This window comes from Papio anubis, chromosome 19 (genome assembly GCF_008728515.1).
Source record: "Papio anubis isolate 15944 chromosome 19, Panubis1.0, whole genome shotgun sequence".
Taxonomy (NCBI): Eukaryota; Metazoa; Chordata; class Mammalia; order Primates; family Cercopithecidae; genus Papio; species Papio anubis.
In genome coordinates, this window is record NC_044994.1 from 56465224 (window position 1) to 56484450 (window position 19227).

General features: G+C 41.5%; 1 protein-coding gene across 1 annotated transcript in view; it reads left to right on the top strand.

The window, feature by feature from the left end:
• Positions 1 to 15775: 15775 nt before the first annotated feature.
• SERPINB7 (serpin family B member 7) overlaps positions 15776 to 19227 on the top strand; it is a 54124-nt gene continuing 50672 nt past the window's right edge. The window contains exon 1 of the mRNA XM_009192877.4: positions 15776 to 16088. The gene's annotated coding sequence lies outside the window, so the exon portion shown is untranslated. The remainder of the gene's footprint in view (positions 16089 to 19227) is intronic.

Consider the following 19227-nt stretch of genomic DNA (forward strand, 5'->3'; position numbering starts at 1 on the left):
ACCATCTGTTGGCTGTATTCCCATTCTGTCATTCCAACTGGGGCTGACTTGACCTCCCAGTCTTGTTTAGATGGTGCAGAAGTTCTTTGAACTGTTCCATGGTGCCTTTTCTTCCTGAGATTCAGACTGTGGTCTGGGGAGGAGCTTGACCTGAGCAGAGAGAGCGCTGTTTGCCTAATCACCCCTCATCTCCCAGCCTGAACCACTGTCCTTTGGTCATGGACATCCTGACTCTGACTCTTCACTTGAGCTTAAATTCTGTCCAGGATGTTTCTTGTTTCCTCATGCAAATAATCTCCATTAGGCTCCCTCAGCACTTCTTCCTGTGTTCCCATGCCACCTGAATTCCTGCATAATCCCAGGGGTCCATCTGGGACCCTGGCCATGCTCCTAATTCCCACTCAGAGATATCAGGCTCTGAGCTTGAGCTTCTATCTAAATTGCAACCTCAGTACACACTCTCAATCCCTCTTTGCTGTTTTACTTTTCTCATCAGCATTTACTTCTCTCTTGACATATACTTTATTTATTTATCTTGTTTACTGGCAATCTCTCCCCACTAGAATGTAAGTTTCATGAGGGCAGGGGTTTTATATTTTTGTGTTGTCTCAGCAACAACAATTCCAGGAGCATGGTAGATCTTCGATAAATATCAGTTGAATGAATGACAGAATTCATTCTTTAACTGTTTTGATGCTTTTAGTGCCTGCCTACTGTGTTCTAGAATTGCAAAGTGAAGAGCAATGGCCTGAATGAGATAAGCTGGGTGGGGTTAGTGCACTGAACTTGGCCCATGACAGAGCTCCACTGACAATTCTAATAAGATTGTTCTATAAGCAAGTTATGGTGGCTTCAGGCTGCAGTATAGAAAAAAATGTTTTATTTCTACATACACGTTCTCTTCTTAGAAAGGAAATGAAAGAGTCTGCATACTACATATATCAGATGGTTTAAAATACAACTTGTGTTGAGCTGGGTTCCCAGAAGATCTAAGCTACAGTTTAGAAAGGGGAAGCCCAGACTGTCTAACTGAATTCAAGGTGTTGATAACAGAGAGCTTATCATTTAGTGGTTGCTGATTTGTTAGGATACGATTTAAATCTTGTAAAATTGTTAGGGATGATTGGTCAAGCATTGTGGCTCATGCCTGTAATCTCAGCACTTTGGGAGGCCGAGGAAGGCAGATCATGAGGTCAGGAGATTGAGACCAGCCTGTCCAACATGGTGAAACCCTGTCTCTACTAAAAATACAAAAATTAGTTGGGTGTGGTGGCGCGTGCCTGTAATCCCAGCTATTCGGGAGGCTGAGGCAGGAGAATCGCTTGAACCCGGGAGGCAGAGGTTGCAGTGAGCTGAGATCCCACCACTGCATTCCAGCCTGGGTTACACAGCAAGACTCTGTCTCAAAAAAAAAAAAATTGTTAGGGATGATCAAGAATCTTCTGACATCTCTAAAACAAAGTTTCCTAATGTTAAATAAGGTAACCAGTTTTGCCAATTATTCATTGAAATTTTATTCAGCTTTTACATTAAAGTTATAATCCTTTTGTCAATCAGTGTATATTGAGCTCCTCCTTGTGGATGAGGCAATAACACAGGATGAATAAAAGATGTAATCTGTCCTTGTGGAAGTCCATGATGACAACAGAAACAAGAGCTAACATTTATTGCAGTATTATAACTTCATGCCAGGCACCATTTTACAGATATCACTAATTTGGTCCCATAACTCTATGTGGCATGTATTATTGCTATTTTTAGTCCAAGATGAGAAGACAGAGACTTGGACAATGTCATTGGTTTGCCTGGATCACAGTGTTAGTTGCAGAGCTAAGATTTGAGCCTAGGAAGTCCCGGTTTCAGAGTCAATGTCCTGTCCTCTGTGCTGTTGCTATAGTAACAGTCAGTACATTTGTGGGTGGGGTTAAATTTGCAGTTTAGAGACCTGAGTTCTAATTTTGATTCTCTGTAGCTTCTCTTTCAGTCCCATAACTAAGTCTTTCTCTCTTTTTTCTTTTTTTTTTGAGATGGAGTCTTGCTGTCACCCAGGCTGGAGTGCAGTGGCATGATCTAGGGTCACTGCAATCTTTGCCTCCTGGGTTCAAGGGATTCTCGTGCCTCAGCCTCCTGAATAGCTGGGATTATAGGCACCGACCGGCACCGACCCCCACGCCCGGCTAATTTGTGTATTTTTAGTAGAGATGGGGTTTCACTATGTTGGCCAGGCTGGTCTTGAACTCCTGACCTCAAGTGATCTGCCCACCCTGCCCTTCTAAAGTGCTGGGATTACAGGTGTGAGCCACCGTGCCCAGCCCTGATCTCCTTATTTCACAAGGCTCAAGGTTTCCGCATCCCAGCAAACATCCAGTTGCCTGAGAGATGTCAGTTTCTCCCAGTGGCAAGTACCTGTTTTGTTTCATTTAATTTAATTTAGGAGAGCTAAATAATGAAACATGAGGCCAAAGTACATAAGAAAGTGGCAGTGTTTTATTGCAAATATGCTACACTCTCGGGCGAAGTTCTCTGGTCCTCAGGTGTGGGGGGCCAGGGAAGTCGCGCCGGCGCTCTTGGGTGATGTTCTCCGGTCCACAAATGCGGGGGCGGAAGAAGTCACGCCGGCTCCTGCCGGCAGCGGAGTTTTATGCATTGGTACTGGAAGGGGGAGGGCAGTGGGCAGGATAAGGGCGTGATAGGGGCGTCTCCATAGGCGTGGCCAGGTAAGTTCCAATCTCTTCGGATTGACATCACCTGGCGCATGCTCAGTTGATCTGCATCTTCCCAGGGCGGGCTGCATTTTCCCGCGCACGGGAATGTTGGTGAGGAAGAACCCAGAAGCAACATGGATTGTGCTTTCTTGTTCACCTTCCTCCATCTTGTCCTTTCTCCCTCACCCAAACAGTCCAACCTCTTATTGATTATAAGAATTTGGGTTGTCGTTGTCTGTCTGGCTGCTTCCTGCTGTTAGGGGGCGTAGTTAGGGTCTGAGGTTGGCAGTTGGGTGTAGGGATGCAGGAGCATTTGGTTGAAGGTGACTCGGGTGATCTCTTGGACCTTGGCTTGGAAAAATTTTATTAAAATGGGAGCAAGATGTAACATAAGGCAGAGGATTAGTGTGGGAATTAGGAAATCAAAAAGGGCACCTTGCCAAGCTAGGTCTTCTATGAGAGTAAAAAGTTGGGAAACCTACTGGTTGGGGGATGGGTCGGGAAGGAGGGTGTCTATGGGGTTTATGAGGGAAAAGTCAGTCAAGTTAAGACGAAGAATGGTGAGGAAGCGGGAAAATTTGAGGAGGGTGTTGATCCTTGAGTAGAACCTGGTCACCTGGAGAAAGGGAAGGGGAATAGATGTTTTGAGTTAGGTTAAGATGTCTCGTCCCAAGAGGGGGTGGGACAAGAGGGCATGATGAGGAAAGAGTGGGCAAAGTATGCATAGTCCAGGCAGTAATTTAACATTGGGGTCTGGCGAGGGTTAGACGGTTTACTGTCTACCCTAACTACTGAGATAGTGGATGACTGGCTAGGACCTCCATAGGTTGACAAAACAGAATAGGCAGCCTCCGTATTGATGAGAAAAGAAATTGGCTTACCCGCTACCTGAAGAGTTACCCTAGGCTCGGCGAGGGTGACAGGGGTCTCCAAGTGTGGGCACTGTCAGTCGTCATCCAGGTGTAGGAGCTGGAAGGAGCCTTCCGGCCTTTGAGGAGAGGCACCACGTTGAGGCGCAATGCCTGCCCTGCTGGCGGGGCAATCAGACTTCCAATGTCCTTCCTGTTGGCAGGTTGGGCACGGCGTGGTAGGCAGGCGAGGATTTGGACACCTTTTTGCCGAATGCCCAGTTGTGCCACACTTAAGGCACAGATGAGACGGAGTGGCCAGCTTGGCCTGGGGACACTGGTTTGCCTAGTGTCCTGGGTTTCCGCATTTATAGCAGGAGCCCTTGGGAGACTTATCTTTGGTTTTCCCTGCTGGCAAAGTGAGCAACACAGGTTGGACGGTAGCCACTGAAGCTTGCGCCTGAAGCACAGCCCTTCTTTTCTCCTTGTCTAGCTCTGCGGCCTCAGCTGCTTCCTCTCTGGAGTTAAAAACTTTGAAGGCCAATTTTCCTGTATGGGAGTCTGAGGCCTATCTTCAACATTTTTTAGCTTTTTCGAATATCTGAGGCTGACTGGGAGATAAAATAGGAGGCTAGGACAGCTGCTCCGGCTGGGGAGGTAGGGTCTAGCCGAGTAAATTGGGCTAGTGCGTCTGTAAGGCGATTTAGGAAGGAAGCCGGGTTCTCATCTGGGTGCTGGATGATTTCCTTTAGTTTATCAAAATTGACCACTTTGTTAGAGGCTGCCTGCATACTGGCCAAGAGACATTGAACCATAATGTCTCTCCTATGGCGGCCGGGCTGCTGTGGTTGGTAGTCCCAATCTGGTTCTATGGACGGGACAGCCATCTCTCCTAACGGGACGGTGGCGTCGGTTAAATGCCATTGATCTGCATGTTGCCTGGCGGCTGCGAGAATGCACTCTCTTTCCTCTGGGTTAAGAGTGGAAGTAAGAATGACATGTAAGTCATGCCAGGTAAGGTTATATGCCTGGCCTAGGTATCGAAACTCTTTGGAATATTAGGTGGGGTTGGCTGAGAAGTCGCCAAGTCGTTCTTCAGTTTTGGAAAGATCAGCCAAGGAAAAGGGGACGTGGACTCTAACCACGCCTTCAGCTCCGGCAACTTCTCGGGGGGTGGGGGGGGGAGCAACAAACTAGCAAGGGAGGTTGGAACAGACTGACCAGTAAGGTAGGTTAAGACAGGCTGACTGGTAGAGGAGGTTAGGGCAGGCTGACTGGTAGAGGGCTGACTAATGGGGGCCATTACCGCGGTCTTGGAGTGAGTGTGGACGGAAATGGGAGAGGTAAGAGGAGTGGCTGAGGGAGGAGTGTCGGGCGGGGCGGTGGGAGCTCCATAGGGAGGGGTGAGAGGAGTGGCTGAAGGAGGAGCGTCAGTAGGAAGTCCATAGGGAGGGGGGTCGTCTGCCATCGGCCCCATCTGAGATGGAAGTAGAATCTTCCTCTGCTTGTGGTGTGGGGGCCGAGGGCTGGATTTTAACTAACAAGACCTGGGCCATTGAACACTGGGCACACAGGTCTGGGTGAGAGCGCAAGTCCTAAAAGCCTTGGACATAGATAATCTCTGACCACTTTCCAAGCCTTTGGCAGAAATTAGAGAGATCTAATAGAATGTTATAGTCAAGTGTGCCGTCTGGTGGCCATTGAGACTGGTTGTCTAATTTATATTGCGGCCATGCCACAGTGGAGAGGAAAATTAGCCGCTTTCATTTTAAATCTTGAGCTAAACGTAAGGCTTCCAAGTTTTGGAGGAGACACCTTAAGGGGGTGTTCCTAGGGATTTTGGATTGTGAGGTTCCCATTGTTTAACCACCAGAAATGGAAACCGACCTCATGCAGTGGCAAAGCGTCCTTTGCCGCTGCTAGAGACCGGGGGCTCCTGGAGCCACTAACGGAGAATTGAGGAACTTCAAGACAGACTTCTCCGGGTTGAAGGCCTCACTGTGCCACAGGGTGGCTACGTCCTTGGGCGTACGTATGACTCCAGGCCAAGGACACGGAAACGGACGGAGATGGTTAACAAAGGGGAGTACTCACCAAAGAAGAAATTTTCAGAGCGGCACCAGTGGAAAGCTGGAACACTTGTTCGGTGTTCGTGGCTGGTTGGGTTGGGAGTCGGTTCGCTGTGGAGGAGGTTCGTTAGACCCCTAGGGGATGTTGAGGAAGGGTCTCCTCCTGGGTCGGGTTTCAGCACCAACTGTTTTGTTTCATTTAATTTAATTTAGGAGAGCTAAATAATTAAACAAGAGGCCAAAGTACATAAGAAAGTGGCAGTGTTTTATTGCAAATATGCTACACTCTCGGGCGAAGTTCTCTGGTCCTCAGGTGTGGGGGGCCAGGGAAGTCGCGCCGGCGCTCTCGGGTGATGTTCTCCGGTCCACAAATACGGGGGCCGAAGAAGTCATGCCGGCTCCTGCCGGCAGCGGAGTTTTATGCATTGGTACTGGAAGGGGGAGGGCAGTGGGTGGGATAAGGGCGTGATAGGGGCGTCTCCATAGGCGTGGCCAGGTAAGTTTCGATCTCTTCGGATTGACATCACCTGGTGCATGCTCAGTTGATCTGCATCTTCCAGGGGCGGGCTGCATTTTCCGGCGCGCGGGAATGTTGGTGAGGAAGAACCCAGAAGCAACATGGATTGTGCCTTCTTGTTCACCTTCCTCCATCTTGTCCTTTCTCCCTCACCCAAACAGTACCTCCCTCTGTATGTGTGTTTTTCTTTCTCTTAAATCCAGCTCCCCCGCCTATGGTATAAGGTGTGGAGAATTTATCCCCCTCTCCTTCATGTGGAGAGAGGCAGTATCCGTTTCCCTTTTTCCTCCAAAGAAACCCCCATTCTCTAACCTCCAGGGGAAAATCCTCAGCATCCTCTCCAGTACCTCGGATGTGAGTCTTGGGGTCAGGGTCATCAGACCAGGCCCATGGTGTCTTGGCTTATCTTGAGTGGATGCCCTGGTAGCCCTGTTTACAGCAAGATGCGTGTTTATTATCTGCTAATATCTGCCTTGGACCAGCAGACAAACTCAGAAATAAGACAAGTCCCATTTAACATTATTATATCTGTATTTTATTATAAGATGAAGTTGGAATTGGAGTTTTCTGGGGTAGATCTTGGGAGGACAGCCTACAAGAAAATCAGGAATGGGATAAGGTTTAAACAGTCTCTGAGAAGGTGGGGGAACCTGTAATATACCCCAAAACCTGTTTGCTTAGCTCTACCAAGCCAAGTGAGTTAGCTCCCTTTGAAGATTTTTATTTCCTCATTATGTAGACAGCTCGAGGGGAAAGCGCCCCAGGAGAGAGGACAGGCAAGAACACCATTGGCGGTGGCTTGGGCTGATGAGAACAACAGCTACACCTTAGCTTCAGGGACAGCCTTCCTCAAAGAACTTACAACTGTTCTGGCCCTTTTGTGCAGGTGGCTGCAGAGGTCGATGCCTTTGAAATAAGTTCCCCAGCAGCAGGGTAGAAAAGATATAGTGAGATGCATCATACTTAAGATTTAACTGGGAGCATACCAGGGATGCTCGCTAACGTAATCAAGGGAAGGCTGAATGAAACAAAGTGATTTATCGTCTATAACTTCAAACCTATTTGTGTTTTGACATCAACTCTGTTAACTTTGTGTCATAATTTTGTAGAGCCTTTGATATACAAATACAATTTTATTTGTGTTTAAAATAAAAGAAAAGGTACAGTGAGGAAGCACAGCAATTGCCAAAGACATGTACCTGTTGCTCAGTAGGAGATCATAGCTGGGTAACTTACAGTTGTCACTTAAGCTTTTGTCCAAATACAGCAAGGAAAACATGGGTTCTCAAATATCCTAAGGGCTACATCAGAGAATCATAAAAAAAATACCAATTATTAATAATAATAGTTGATATTTATTGAGGTCTTACTCTGTGCTTGGCTTGTGTTAAGTGTTTTATAGTTATTTGTCATTTGTTCTGCAACAGCAGCAACAGGGTAGGTGATACAATCAACCACATTTTCAAGTTTAGGCAATGCAGGCTCAGAGAGATTAAGCAATTTACCTGAGGACACACAGTAAGTGGAAGAACCGGAATCTAAACTCAAGTTTCGTTTCAGTTACTATTACTGCATATCAAACTACCTCAAACCTGAGTGGTTTAAGAGAGCAGCAGTCATTTCATTATCTCTATTTTTTTTTTTTGTGAAGGGCTTGATTAGTTGTTCTGGCTAGGGATATTTTATATATTATTTAATATAAGTTATATATAATAGATAAAACATTATATATTTCATATATACATATTTCATATATATATGAAATCATGCAGTAGCTCCAGTTCTACAACCTTCTATGGGTTATAAATAAATCCCAAACCTGCTCAGATTCAAGGGGAGGTTAATTAGACTCTAACTCTTAAGGGCAAGTGGCAGAATTCTAGAAAACCATGGATAGGAACTTTTGTTGTAAATATCTTTGAAAAATACAACTACTACAGATCTTTTGAGTCCAAAACCTAGGTACATAACCACCAGGCTGTATCATTTTCCTGAAGGGGCATCAGGAGCCACACACTGATTTTTCTAGCTTTGATGTATCATAGTATTTTTTAATGAAGTTAAAGTAATTGGTTAACTATATAACCAAAAGTTGTTCTTTCTTAGCCCTTTAAAAGTTTATGTAATATTTACAAGTCAGAGTTCTTTGCAAATTCATGTTTCCTACTTTTGGGTTTAGACGATATAGTCAAGGTAAGTATAGGAATTTAGATGAAAAATGTTTTTATCAGGAAAGGCTTTGTAGAGGGGTTAGGACTTTAGCTGGTTTTGATACATGAGTAGGATTAGGAGGTCAAACATAGCAGGACATCATTAGGACAGGGGATGAGGGTGATGAGGGCATCGGACCCCAAATGGAGGATCTTAGGGAAGGGGTAAAAGGGCTCAGAGAGATATAGGTTTATCATACTTACGGCCATGACAGTTCTTTGAGATCATTTGGTCTAAGTATCTTTGTTTAGACATAAATCATCTAAAACCCAACAAATTTGAAAGATTTCTCCAGGATCACATATGAAGTTAATAAATATAATGGTGAAGAAATTCCAGAGTTCCTTCTTTCTCCCCTCCCTTCCTTCCTTCCTTCCTTCCTTCCTTCCTTCCTTCCTTCCTTCCTTCCTTCCTTCCTTCCTTCCTTCCTTCCTTCCTTCCTTCCTTCCTTCCTTCCTTCCTTCCTTCCTTCTTTTCTTTTCTTTTCTTTTTGATGGTTTCCACGCATTGCCCGGTTAGTGCATGATCTTGGCTCATCATGACCTGCCTCCTGGTCTCGGCGATTCTCCTGTTCTTAGCCTCCTGCGCTGGATTGAACCCGCTTCGTTAATTTGATGGTTTCACCTTATATTGGCTTAGGTTGTCCTCAACTCCTGATCTCTGATGATCTGCTCACCTCAGTTCCCCAGTGTTGATTATTGAGCTCAATTATAGCCTCGCCCAGGAGTTCCTTGGTTTACACTTGATAGACAGAGACCAGATTGTGCACTCATTTGAATCCCGTATCAATAAATTTGAATGTTATTTGAAAGCTGTAGAGAACACTTGACATTTCTGATTAAGGAAATGAACATATTTAATTCATACGTGCTAACTGGCAGGTCAAAACCCATGGAAAGATTTTGTACAGATTCTAGGGAACTATGGATGGCAGTTTACCATCCAAACACTAGATAGCAGACTCGGTTGTAGGAGGGAGAGGAGGATGTGGTAGGTATACGGTATTTAATTTATAAATCTTATGTTGGATCCTCCTGGTAAAATAATTTTTGGGCTATTTCACTTAGGCATTATAAATATCTATTATTACAAATTTCTACTCATTAAATTTTCTTTCAGTATAAATGTAAGCGCTCCATTTCCCCCTTTATGTATTCATTGTGTGCCAGATCTATAAAAGGAGTATACATCGCAGAGTGGGAAATTTGGCCGCCTCACTCATGACCTCATCTAGAACAGTATCTGGCTTACAGTAGGGGCTCAAAGATGTTTGAAATTTTATTTGCTTTATTTTTTCATGTTCTGAGCACATCATTTTTTAAAGCCTGTTTTAATTTGAAGAATCTTTGTCGTATAAAAAAGCAAACATGGTACGAAGTGTGGTCTTATATCTTTCAGCCCATTAACCAAAACATTAACATCTTACATAACCATAGTACAAATATCTAGAGTAAAAAGTACTATTGGTACAACTGTATTAATGAAACTAAACACCTTATTTGAATTGTACCCATTTGTGCCCCCTACCCTCTAACTAATGCCACCTTTCTGGTTCTGGGATCTTACCCAGAATTTCCGGTTACATTTAGTTACTATTTCTTCTGAGTCTCCTCCATTTTCTGACAGTTCTTTGGTCTTTGTGTTTTGTCACCTTGACAGGTCTGAAGAGTACTGATTAGGCACTTTGTAGATTGTCCATTAGTATTGACTTATCCAATTATAAATGAGGGTATGCATTTTTGGCAAAAACGCAGGACATAATATTGTGTCCTCAGTGCACAGCATCAAGGTATTTATAATGTTGGTGTGTCTCATTGTGGGTGATGTTTACCAAGATCACTTGATTAGTTTGATGATTGCTGATTTCTCCAATGCCAAGTTACTTCCCCCAACTTTGTAGTTAATAAGTACCTTTGAGGAGATTCTCTGAGACAATGCTAATTCTGCTTCTCCTCAAACTCTTGTCCTCAAACTTCAGGATCTGTTTTTGCTCTATAATTACGCTGTGTTATTAGGCCAAATTGCTATTTTGCTGGCTTCATTTTTCATTCTTAGATGATCAAGAATATACATCTACTCTACATCTACTATCTGTTGACCAGTTTTAGATATAATATTTTTTTACTGATGGCTACTTACTTTCCCAGACTGAAGCTTTTTGCACCTCAGTTTTAATATTTCTAAAGTGAAAAGCTATGTTCTGAAAATACTGGGAAAAAATACCAACAATAATTAGTGGAATAGGTTCTACACTCTTAATTTCATTGAAAATATAAAGAGGTCTATTTATAAAAATTTATACAGTGGCATAAACATGTAAAAATACAGAAAACCACAAAGAAATAGCTTGTTAATAATTCTTCCCTCAACTCTAAACTTTGTTAAAATTATGCAAATATTCTTCCAGAATTTTCCTATGTGTATATTCACATATATCTAAATTTGTATTTTAGAAAGGATCATATTACATATACCATGTTAAATTTCTTTTTGTATTTAACATATTCTTAGCATATCTCTCTCAATAAGCATTCTCCACAAAATAATTATTAAGTGCTGTACTGTATTCATTTATGGGATACAGCAGGATTTATATAAATAATTCCTTATTAATGTATATTTATTATTTGCTTAATTTTTAAAATTGAAATGCAGGAGACAATATTTAGGAATAATATTTGAGGGTTACTTACTTCCTTGATTCTTCATATCTACCTTCTAGGCTTTCCATGTACACTGTCTTCATGAAGAAAATGTATAGGATCTGGAACAAAGACACCACTGAGGTTTCTTAATCAATTTTCTAGACTCACAGTCATGTCAGTAGTCTTGGAAGTCTTGACAAAGGTCTGATATCTAGAATCTACAAGGAACTTAAATTTACAAGACAATAACAACCCCATCAAAAAGTGAGCAAAGGATATGAACAGACACTTCTCAAAAGAAGACATTTTTGTATGCCGCCAACAAACATGAAAAAATGCTCATCATCACTGGTCATTAGAGAAATGCAAATCAAAACCTCAGTGAGATACCGTCTCATACCAGTTAGAATGGTGATCATTAAAAAGTCAGGAAACAACTGATGCTAGAGAGGATGTGGAGAAATAGGAATGCTTTTACACTATAGGTGGGAGTGTAAATTAGTTCAACTATTGTGGAAGACAGTGTGGTGATTCCTCAAGGATCTAGAACCAGAAATACCATTTGACCCAGAAATCCCATTACTGAGTATATGCCCAAAGTATTGTAAGTCATTCTACTATAAAGATGCATGCACATGTATGTTTATTGCAGCACTATTTACAATAGCAAAGACTTGGAACCAACCCAAATGCCCATCAATAATAGACTGGATAAAGAAAATGTGGCACATATACATCATGGAATACTATGCAGCCATAAAAAGGAATGAGTTCATGTCCTTTGCAAGGACGTGGATGAAGCTGGAAACCATCATTCTCAGCAAACTAACACAGGAACAGAAAACCAAACACTGCCATGTTTTCACTTATAAGTGGGGGGTGAACAATGAGAACACATGGGCACAGGGAGGGGAACACCACACACTGGGGCCTCTTGAGGGTGGAGGGTAAGGGGAGGGATAACTTTAGGAGAGATACCTAATGCATGTGGGGCTTAAAACCTAGATGACAGGTTGATGGGTGCAGCAAACCACCATGGCACATGGATACCTATGTAACAAACCTACACATTGTGCACATGTATCTCAGAACTTGAAGTATAATAATAATAAAAAAAAAAAGTCAAGATTTTGCTTGCACATACTGAATTTTAAGGAGACTAGGTTCTTCCCATTTCTGAAATTTGACACTCAGTATACAGGGTGCAAACCATGAAATAAGCAGAATATGCAGCTAATTTGGTATGCATTTCTATTGAGAACTGAAACAGCTGGATTATAACAGAGACCTAAGGTTGGCTCTACAAGATACTTCTCAAGAGTAGTCCAAAGTAGTTGTTGTAATTTATACTTCTATCAGCAGTATATGAGAGTTCCAGTTCCTCTACATCCTCAGCAACACCTGTATTACCAGTCTTACTAAAAATGCTCACTTTAATGGGTGTGCAGTGGTACCTTACTGTGGTCTTAATTTGCATTTCTCTGGTGACTAATGATGTTAAGAATTTTTTCATAAGCTTTTGGACATTTGGATTTTCTCATTTGTGAAGTTTCTGTTCAAATTTTTGTGAAGTTCCTGTTTGACATTTTCTACTGGGCTATCTTTACTTTTATTATTGATTTGTGGAAGTGCTTGATACATTCTGGATAGTAGATCTTTTCCAGAAATATTTTATTTATTTATTTGTTTGTTTGTTTGTTTGTTTATCGGAAGGGTCATGGAGCTTCCATGTCCTCCCTGGGCATGCCAACCTCCTGGAACCTCCACCATCTAGAAGCTATCTGGGAGCTCTACAAGTATTTTCTACCACTCTGTGGCATGTCTTTTTCTTCTCTTAAGGGAGTTTTTTTTTGATGACCAGAGGTTCTTAATTTTAATGAAGTCAGTTTATTGTTCTTTTTCTTTATAGCTAATGCTTTTTGTGATCCATTAACATTTTTGTCTAAACCAAGTTGACGAAGATATTCCCCTTTGTTATCTTCTAGAAGTCTTATTGTTTAATCATTTTCCTTTAGATCTATAAGACTTCTGAAATTTATTTTTGTGACCCCTGTAAAATATGGATTAAACTTCATTTTTTGAAAAAAGTATGGATATCCACTTGATCCAGACCATTTACTGAAAAGGCTCTTTGTCCCTCTTCCTTTACTTAATGGTGACTTTGTTTGAAAGCAACATGAAATTGGCTGGTCTGTTTTTGGCCTCTCTCTTCTATTCTGCTGCTCTATTTGCCTATCTTTGCACCAATATCATAGTCTTAATTACTGTAGCCTTATAGTTGGCATCTGCTAATGTAAGACTCCAATTTCATTTTTAAACTTCAAGATTGTCTTCATTATTCTTGGCCTTCTTTCTTTTGATATAAATTTTAGAATCAACCTGGCAATTTACAAATACATATACACCAAAAAACCTGCTACATTTTGATTGGAATAGCAAAAAAACGTGATGGAAAATTTGGCAGAATTGACATGTTTATAATATTGAGTGTTCCATTCCATAAACATGATATATCTATCCTGCTGTTTAAGTGTTCCTTCATTTCTTCCTGTTAGTTATATTCTTCAATTTTTTTTCTGGTCTCTCACATACTTTGATTTTTTTTTTTTTTTGATCCCTTTATAAATGTCATCAGTACTTAAACTTTACTAATTCACTGTTGTAAATGTCAGGACAGAAGAAGAGATTCAGGGTGATGAGCAAGCCTAGTAGGGAGAATTTGTTTCTGTGCAGTCACTTCACTGTTTTGATTGTTTTTGTTTTATTTTCCTTTTTTCTTGTGGTGTTGGTTGTTTTCCAAACACTTGATCTAGGTGCAGAGTCCTCTGTAGCCAGGCATCCAGTTCACTTTTGACTGTAACAACCCTGCTTTATTCACTAATTTATAACAAGCCACATTGGGAATTCATTCTTCCAAAACCTTGCCAATGATGAATTTCTTTGCACATCTGGTTTTCAAGGCCACTTTTGTCTACTGTAAGGACATGTCTTGTCATCTCAGGAAATCCCTCTTCAGGGGCTTTTTGCCCTTATATCCATCTGAATTTCTAGGATCCATTGTCACTCTGCCCTCAAATCCCATCACTTTATAAGCAAAAGAGATTCCATATGAAGCTCTTCGTGGTTGGTCTTGCTGCCTGCACCATCTTCCCCACACGTCCACCCTTCTGTCTTCATGTTCAGGTGTGGAGGGCAGGGGTTCCATCGCCTGCTCCCTCAAGGTCATTGCTCATTGTAATGGTGATTTGCAAGTGAACTCTGGTTATCTTTCCATGAACTTTCTGGTAATGACATTATTCCCTTACCAACAGTAGTGGAGGTTTCCCTTATTACAAATTTTATGTCATTTCTAATAACATTATATTGGGAATAGGGTGAGGCGGGTGAGAATGACATTTGTGTTGCCAAACCTCATCTTCCCCCACAGGTTTGAAATGGTTTTACTAGTGAATATATGAGTATAGTGATTCATATTTATGTCTCCATACTCAAAGGGCCATGACTGTATTCAATATCAAAGTTAAAGTGGCAATATTTTAATGAGATAGGTAAGATTTGTATTCTCCATACAGATGATGGAGCAGTGCAAAAAATGAAAGGTCTTTTTTCTGAAAGGTAATGCAGGAACTGTTAAGCTGTTTACAATGGATATTTATTATGATGACCAACCAAAACAGTACCTGTAATGCAATTAATTAAGTACCTACTTATCAAGTGCTTACCAGGTTTCTTGTAGTATGTTCAACACAACGTAGATTTTAAAACAGCATGGCTTGGTTTCTGTGCTTAGGAAAAGATTTTGTATTTAGTGACTTATAAGTGACATAAGTAGTGACTTATGAGTGACAATCTAAAATTATACAGCAGTGGAAATATTTAGTAAAATCATACAATAAAATAATATTATTAAGAAATGAAGAACTCAATATAGGCTCATAATAATATGGAAGGTGATGGAAATGGTGGAACTTTGGGTGGCCTTGAATAATAGGCAATATATGGATAGGTGGAGTACTCATACATCCTGGATTTTCCTGTCTCAACCTATTATTATAATAATAGCTACATTTATCAAGTGCTTACTATGTACTAAGTACTCTACATGTTACCTATAATCCTCTTAACTATGACGTTATGAAAAATTTCCCCATTTTTCAAACAAGTGAAGCAAGATACAGACAGGTTGAAGAGCCTTTTGAAGGTCACATGGGTCCAAGATGGGGAGCTAGAATTGGAACCCAGGTTTGTGTGCCTCTAAGCCTTAGCTGTGACACCCCACCTCATGTATTCTGCATCTAAGGGCACACTTTCTGGAAGGTATATCTTGAGTCTGGCTCAGAATATCTGGTCTCTGCTGTGGGCTGTCAGTGTTTCTCCAGAGCTGTATATTGCCACTTGATATTGGTAAAAACCACTATATGTTGCAAGCTTATCATGAGATCTGTGACTTGAGTTACTTCATCGTTCAGGGAGACCATTTTAACCCTAGTCCATGACTGTCATGGAAATAGATAAAACCTAGGCATCTAACCTTGGTCCTGGGTGGAGGATTGGATTGTCCAAAGTCTCTTCTCATGGCTCTGGCTCCCTCCTGCGTCCTTCCCTGGTTCTAACCTGCTGGCTCTGATTCCTGACTCCCAGGCTACAACTTGCCCTACATCCAGGCACACACATTTGGAATGGGAATGTGAAAGGAAAGTCTTTAGAATGTTTGCTTCTCTGGTTTGTTGGTCAATGGAAGGATGAGCAACATGATACCCTGGGGCACTCCTCTGTGCTTCCTGCAGAGTTGGGGGATGCCAAGTGCCTTTCTGAGCTGGACAGGAAAGCCCCGTAGAGTCCCTTCCTGATGTTCCCTCCATGATTTTCCTCTTTGTGCAGTCTGGGATAAAGGAGGGACTTTTCATTCAGTGCTGTCACCACTGCTCCTGCTGTCATCAACCTCTCCCTTGGGAGTTGAGCCAAAGGGAAGTCTGGGGAATTTTCCCTGAACCTTGGTAGAGGTGTGCTGGGAGGAGTGAGAAGTCTTAGGAGGTAGGAAGCAGGAGGAACTGAAGCCCAGCTGTGAAGGCTGCAGACTGCAGTGAGAGGAGGTGAGTGGCGTTCTTACTTATACTGGGTTATTCTAGGCTTCTGAGTATGCTCAGATTCCCCAGGATGGATGGACAGCCCCTAGTGCCTGAGGTGCTGCATGCCCTGAGCATTCACCTGCTGTCAAAGGAACAGTTTACCTCTAGCATCTGGGATTCTGGAAGACACATACCCCTTTCCAGGGTAACCACAGTCAATCTCTGTTCTCCACATGGTTGTTGTAGACTAATCTTGGGGATTAGAATGACAAACGACGGCAGCATCTAAAACATTGGCCAACATATTTAATAGAGAAAGTTCAGCTTTATTCCTTACCTTATGAAAGAAGAAATGCCTACCGACTGCTGAATAGACCCCTAAGCTTATAAAAGATAGCTCACACACCAACTATATCTACTACCTGTGTCTGGGCTTTCTATCTCTGGTGTCACAGACCTACTGATTAAATATATGTGAATGAATGAATTGATATTTATAAGCTAGTTTTACTTTTTTATTAAGCAAATGATTCACAACCCAGGTGACAAGTTACATGCCAACTCCCAGGTCGATCACAATACAACCATGATGATAACTCCCTAAGAGGTCTGCTATGTATTGGACACTCCTTGTCAATTATATTTTTATTTTTATCAATGATATTTGGTAACTTGAGCAACATTTTTGAGAGGTTTGAGGTTTCAAAAAAATTTTTAGTAATATGAGGCACTTTTAGTACTTGAGAGAATGATTCATAATCATAGGTTCTCCAACAAATCCCAAACCATGTACAGCTGAGCTTTAGAATATCTCCATCTTACAACTGTCTTCTACAATGGCTTACAACCTTGACATCTCTGCTAATATTTTTGCCCTCAATATAGACAAACTAGAATGTGGGCTGCTCATGGGAAGGGAAAGGATCCTAAAATCTGTGGCTGTTGGAACAGAAATGGTAACAGCAGGACATCTTGTATTTAATCATAGTTGTATCTGGAAGATTTTCATCCAAACTCTTTGGCAGGGTTTTTAATGCTAATTTATAAACATAGTAGTTTACTTACATTAATAAATAAAATTGCATTGATTTCTTGACAGAGTTTAAATAAATCTATTCTGGAAGATTTTTTTAAGGAGTTATAAAGTCTACCATTTGTCTGAAATGTGGTTTAGAGATTGATAGAGGATAGAATTAGGAAGAAATAAATTTCACTCCAGGGGAATATGTAGTTTCATTTATATTGAATGAATAAAGGCTGGGTTCGAGTTTGTTACAAAATGAAAACAGATTGTCTTCTTTGTTCTTGAAGAACTAATCAGATTATGTTTTCCTTTCTGAACTTGGTCTTGTTGCCATAGGTAATGCTGAGGAGAACATCAGTAAAGCGATAATCATAAGAGGCATTTAGTAGGTATGAGCCCTATAGTCTAAGGATGTTCCCTAGAGGAGCAAAGACGCTGGTCAGAGGTAACGCGAGTCATTACGGTGGTCCCGAGAGAGACTCAAGTTAGAGGGGCAGGCAGGACACGCAGGTATCAGTCCCTCCCTTGGAGCCCCGCCCTCTACCCAGCGGACCTCGCTAGTCTGTCTCCTTCCTCTGCCAGATGGAGTTTCAGCATCATTTCCATTCCAAGCCTTCTGTAACTCTTCCACCTCCGCAAAGCACTTTACAAATACTTCCACCATCACTGTTCTTACATTGTAGCCTGATTTTCAAATGTATTTCTAGATCACGGACTTTGGAAGGACAGGCAGGGAAAATGTCCTAACAATTTTCTAGTGCCCAGCAATGTTTAAACGGAGGTCTTAAGTTGAGGTGGTGTTTCAGGCTATAGTTAGAGGCCTTTACTTTTTTTTTCCTTCTATTTCTTCTGAAATGGATGAAAAATACATTTTTCATGGATTCATTTCATTTCATGTGCTCCTTGTTTTCAATTTTTCTTTATGAGAAGTCAAGAGCAATTTTTGGATTGCAGGAGGCATGAATAGGGACAAAAGTCAAAGACTAAAATGAGAATAGCTTCGTTTCTTTCTACTGACCTTCTTGTTTCATAACTAGCTTGTTTCAGTACCAGACACTGAAGTTTGGGGTTTAGCTGAGCAAAATTCGCTTGAAAAAGTATCATTTAAAAAGATGAATTTGTGAAGCAAGCTATGCTTAACAGATCTGCAATTTGAAGAAAGTTTTAAGTCCCTATTTAGGCCAGGTTCAGTGGCTCACGCCTGTAACCACAGCACTTTGGGAGGCTGAGGCAGGAGGATTGCTTGAGCTCAGGAATTGGAGACCAGCCTGGGCAACATAGCAAGACCCTGTCTGTACAAAAAATTTTAAAAAATAGCTAGATATGGTGGTGTATACTTGTAGCCCCAGCTACTTGGAAGGCCGAGGTGTGAGAATTGCTTGAACCCAGGAGTTTGAGGCAGCCATGAGCTATGATGATGCCACTGCGCCCCAGCCTGGGTGACAGAGCAAGACCCTGTCTCTAAAACAAAAACTTCTATTCAACTATTGACATTAAATGAATCATTTCATGACTAAAAAGTATAAAGTTCTTATATAAGGTCTTTATAGTGAGTTAAGAAAGGTGGAAAGAAATAGTAACAATGTTCATTGATATATAAATATATATATATATACACACACACACATCACTTACAACATAATACAATATAATATAAATATTATATATAGGGTTTACACACACACACACACTCATATACTTAATATATTTAGTGTTTACACATGAACTTTTGTGGTTTAAAAGTAGGTGCTTTTCCTCAACGTACACAGGTGTTAACTAACAAGAACATGCCCTAGCAGATACAAAGCCAAGGCCAGAAATGTTTTCTTCCACATGTTTTTACCTGTTTCAATCTCAAATTGTAAACTCTACCATGTACCAGATACCAGAAAATCATTAGACCGTGTGGGTGTGTGAAACGTTTGGGCAAACTGGAATGGATTTTCCTGCACATCACAGAGTAACTTGTCTTTCTGTCCATGGAACACGGAATACCAGTTTGTGAGTGGTTTAGTTCCAGACTCATGTGCAGGACTCAGCAGAGGGATCAAGTGAGGACACAGCAATGCAGTAATAAGCCGAAACCGGTCTCTTATTAAAGATCTTTTAAAGCCAAACAGCCATTCACTCTTATCCAAC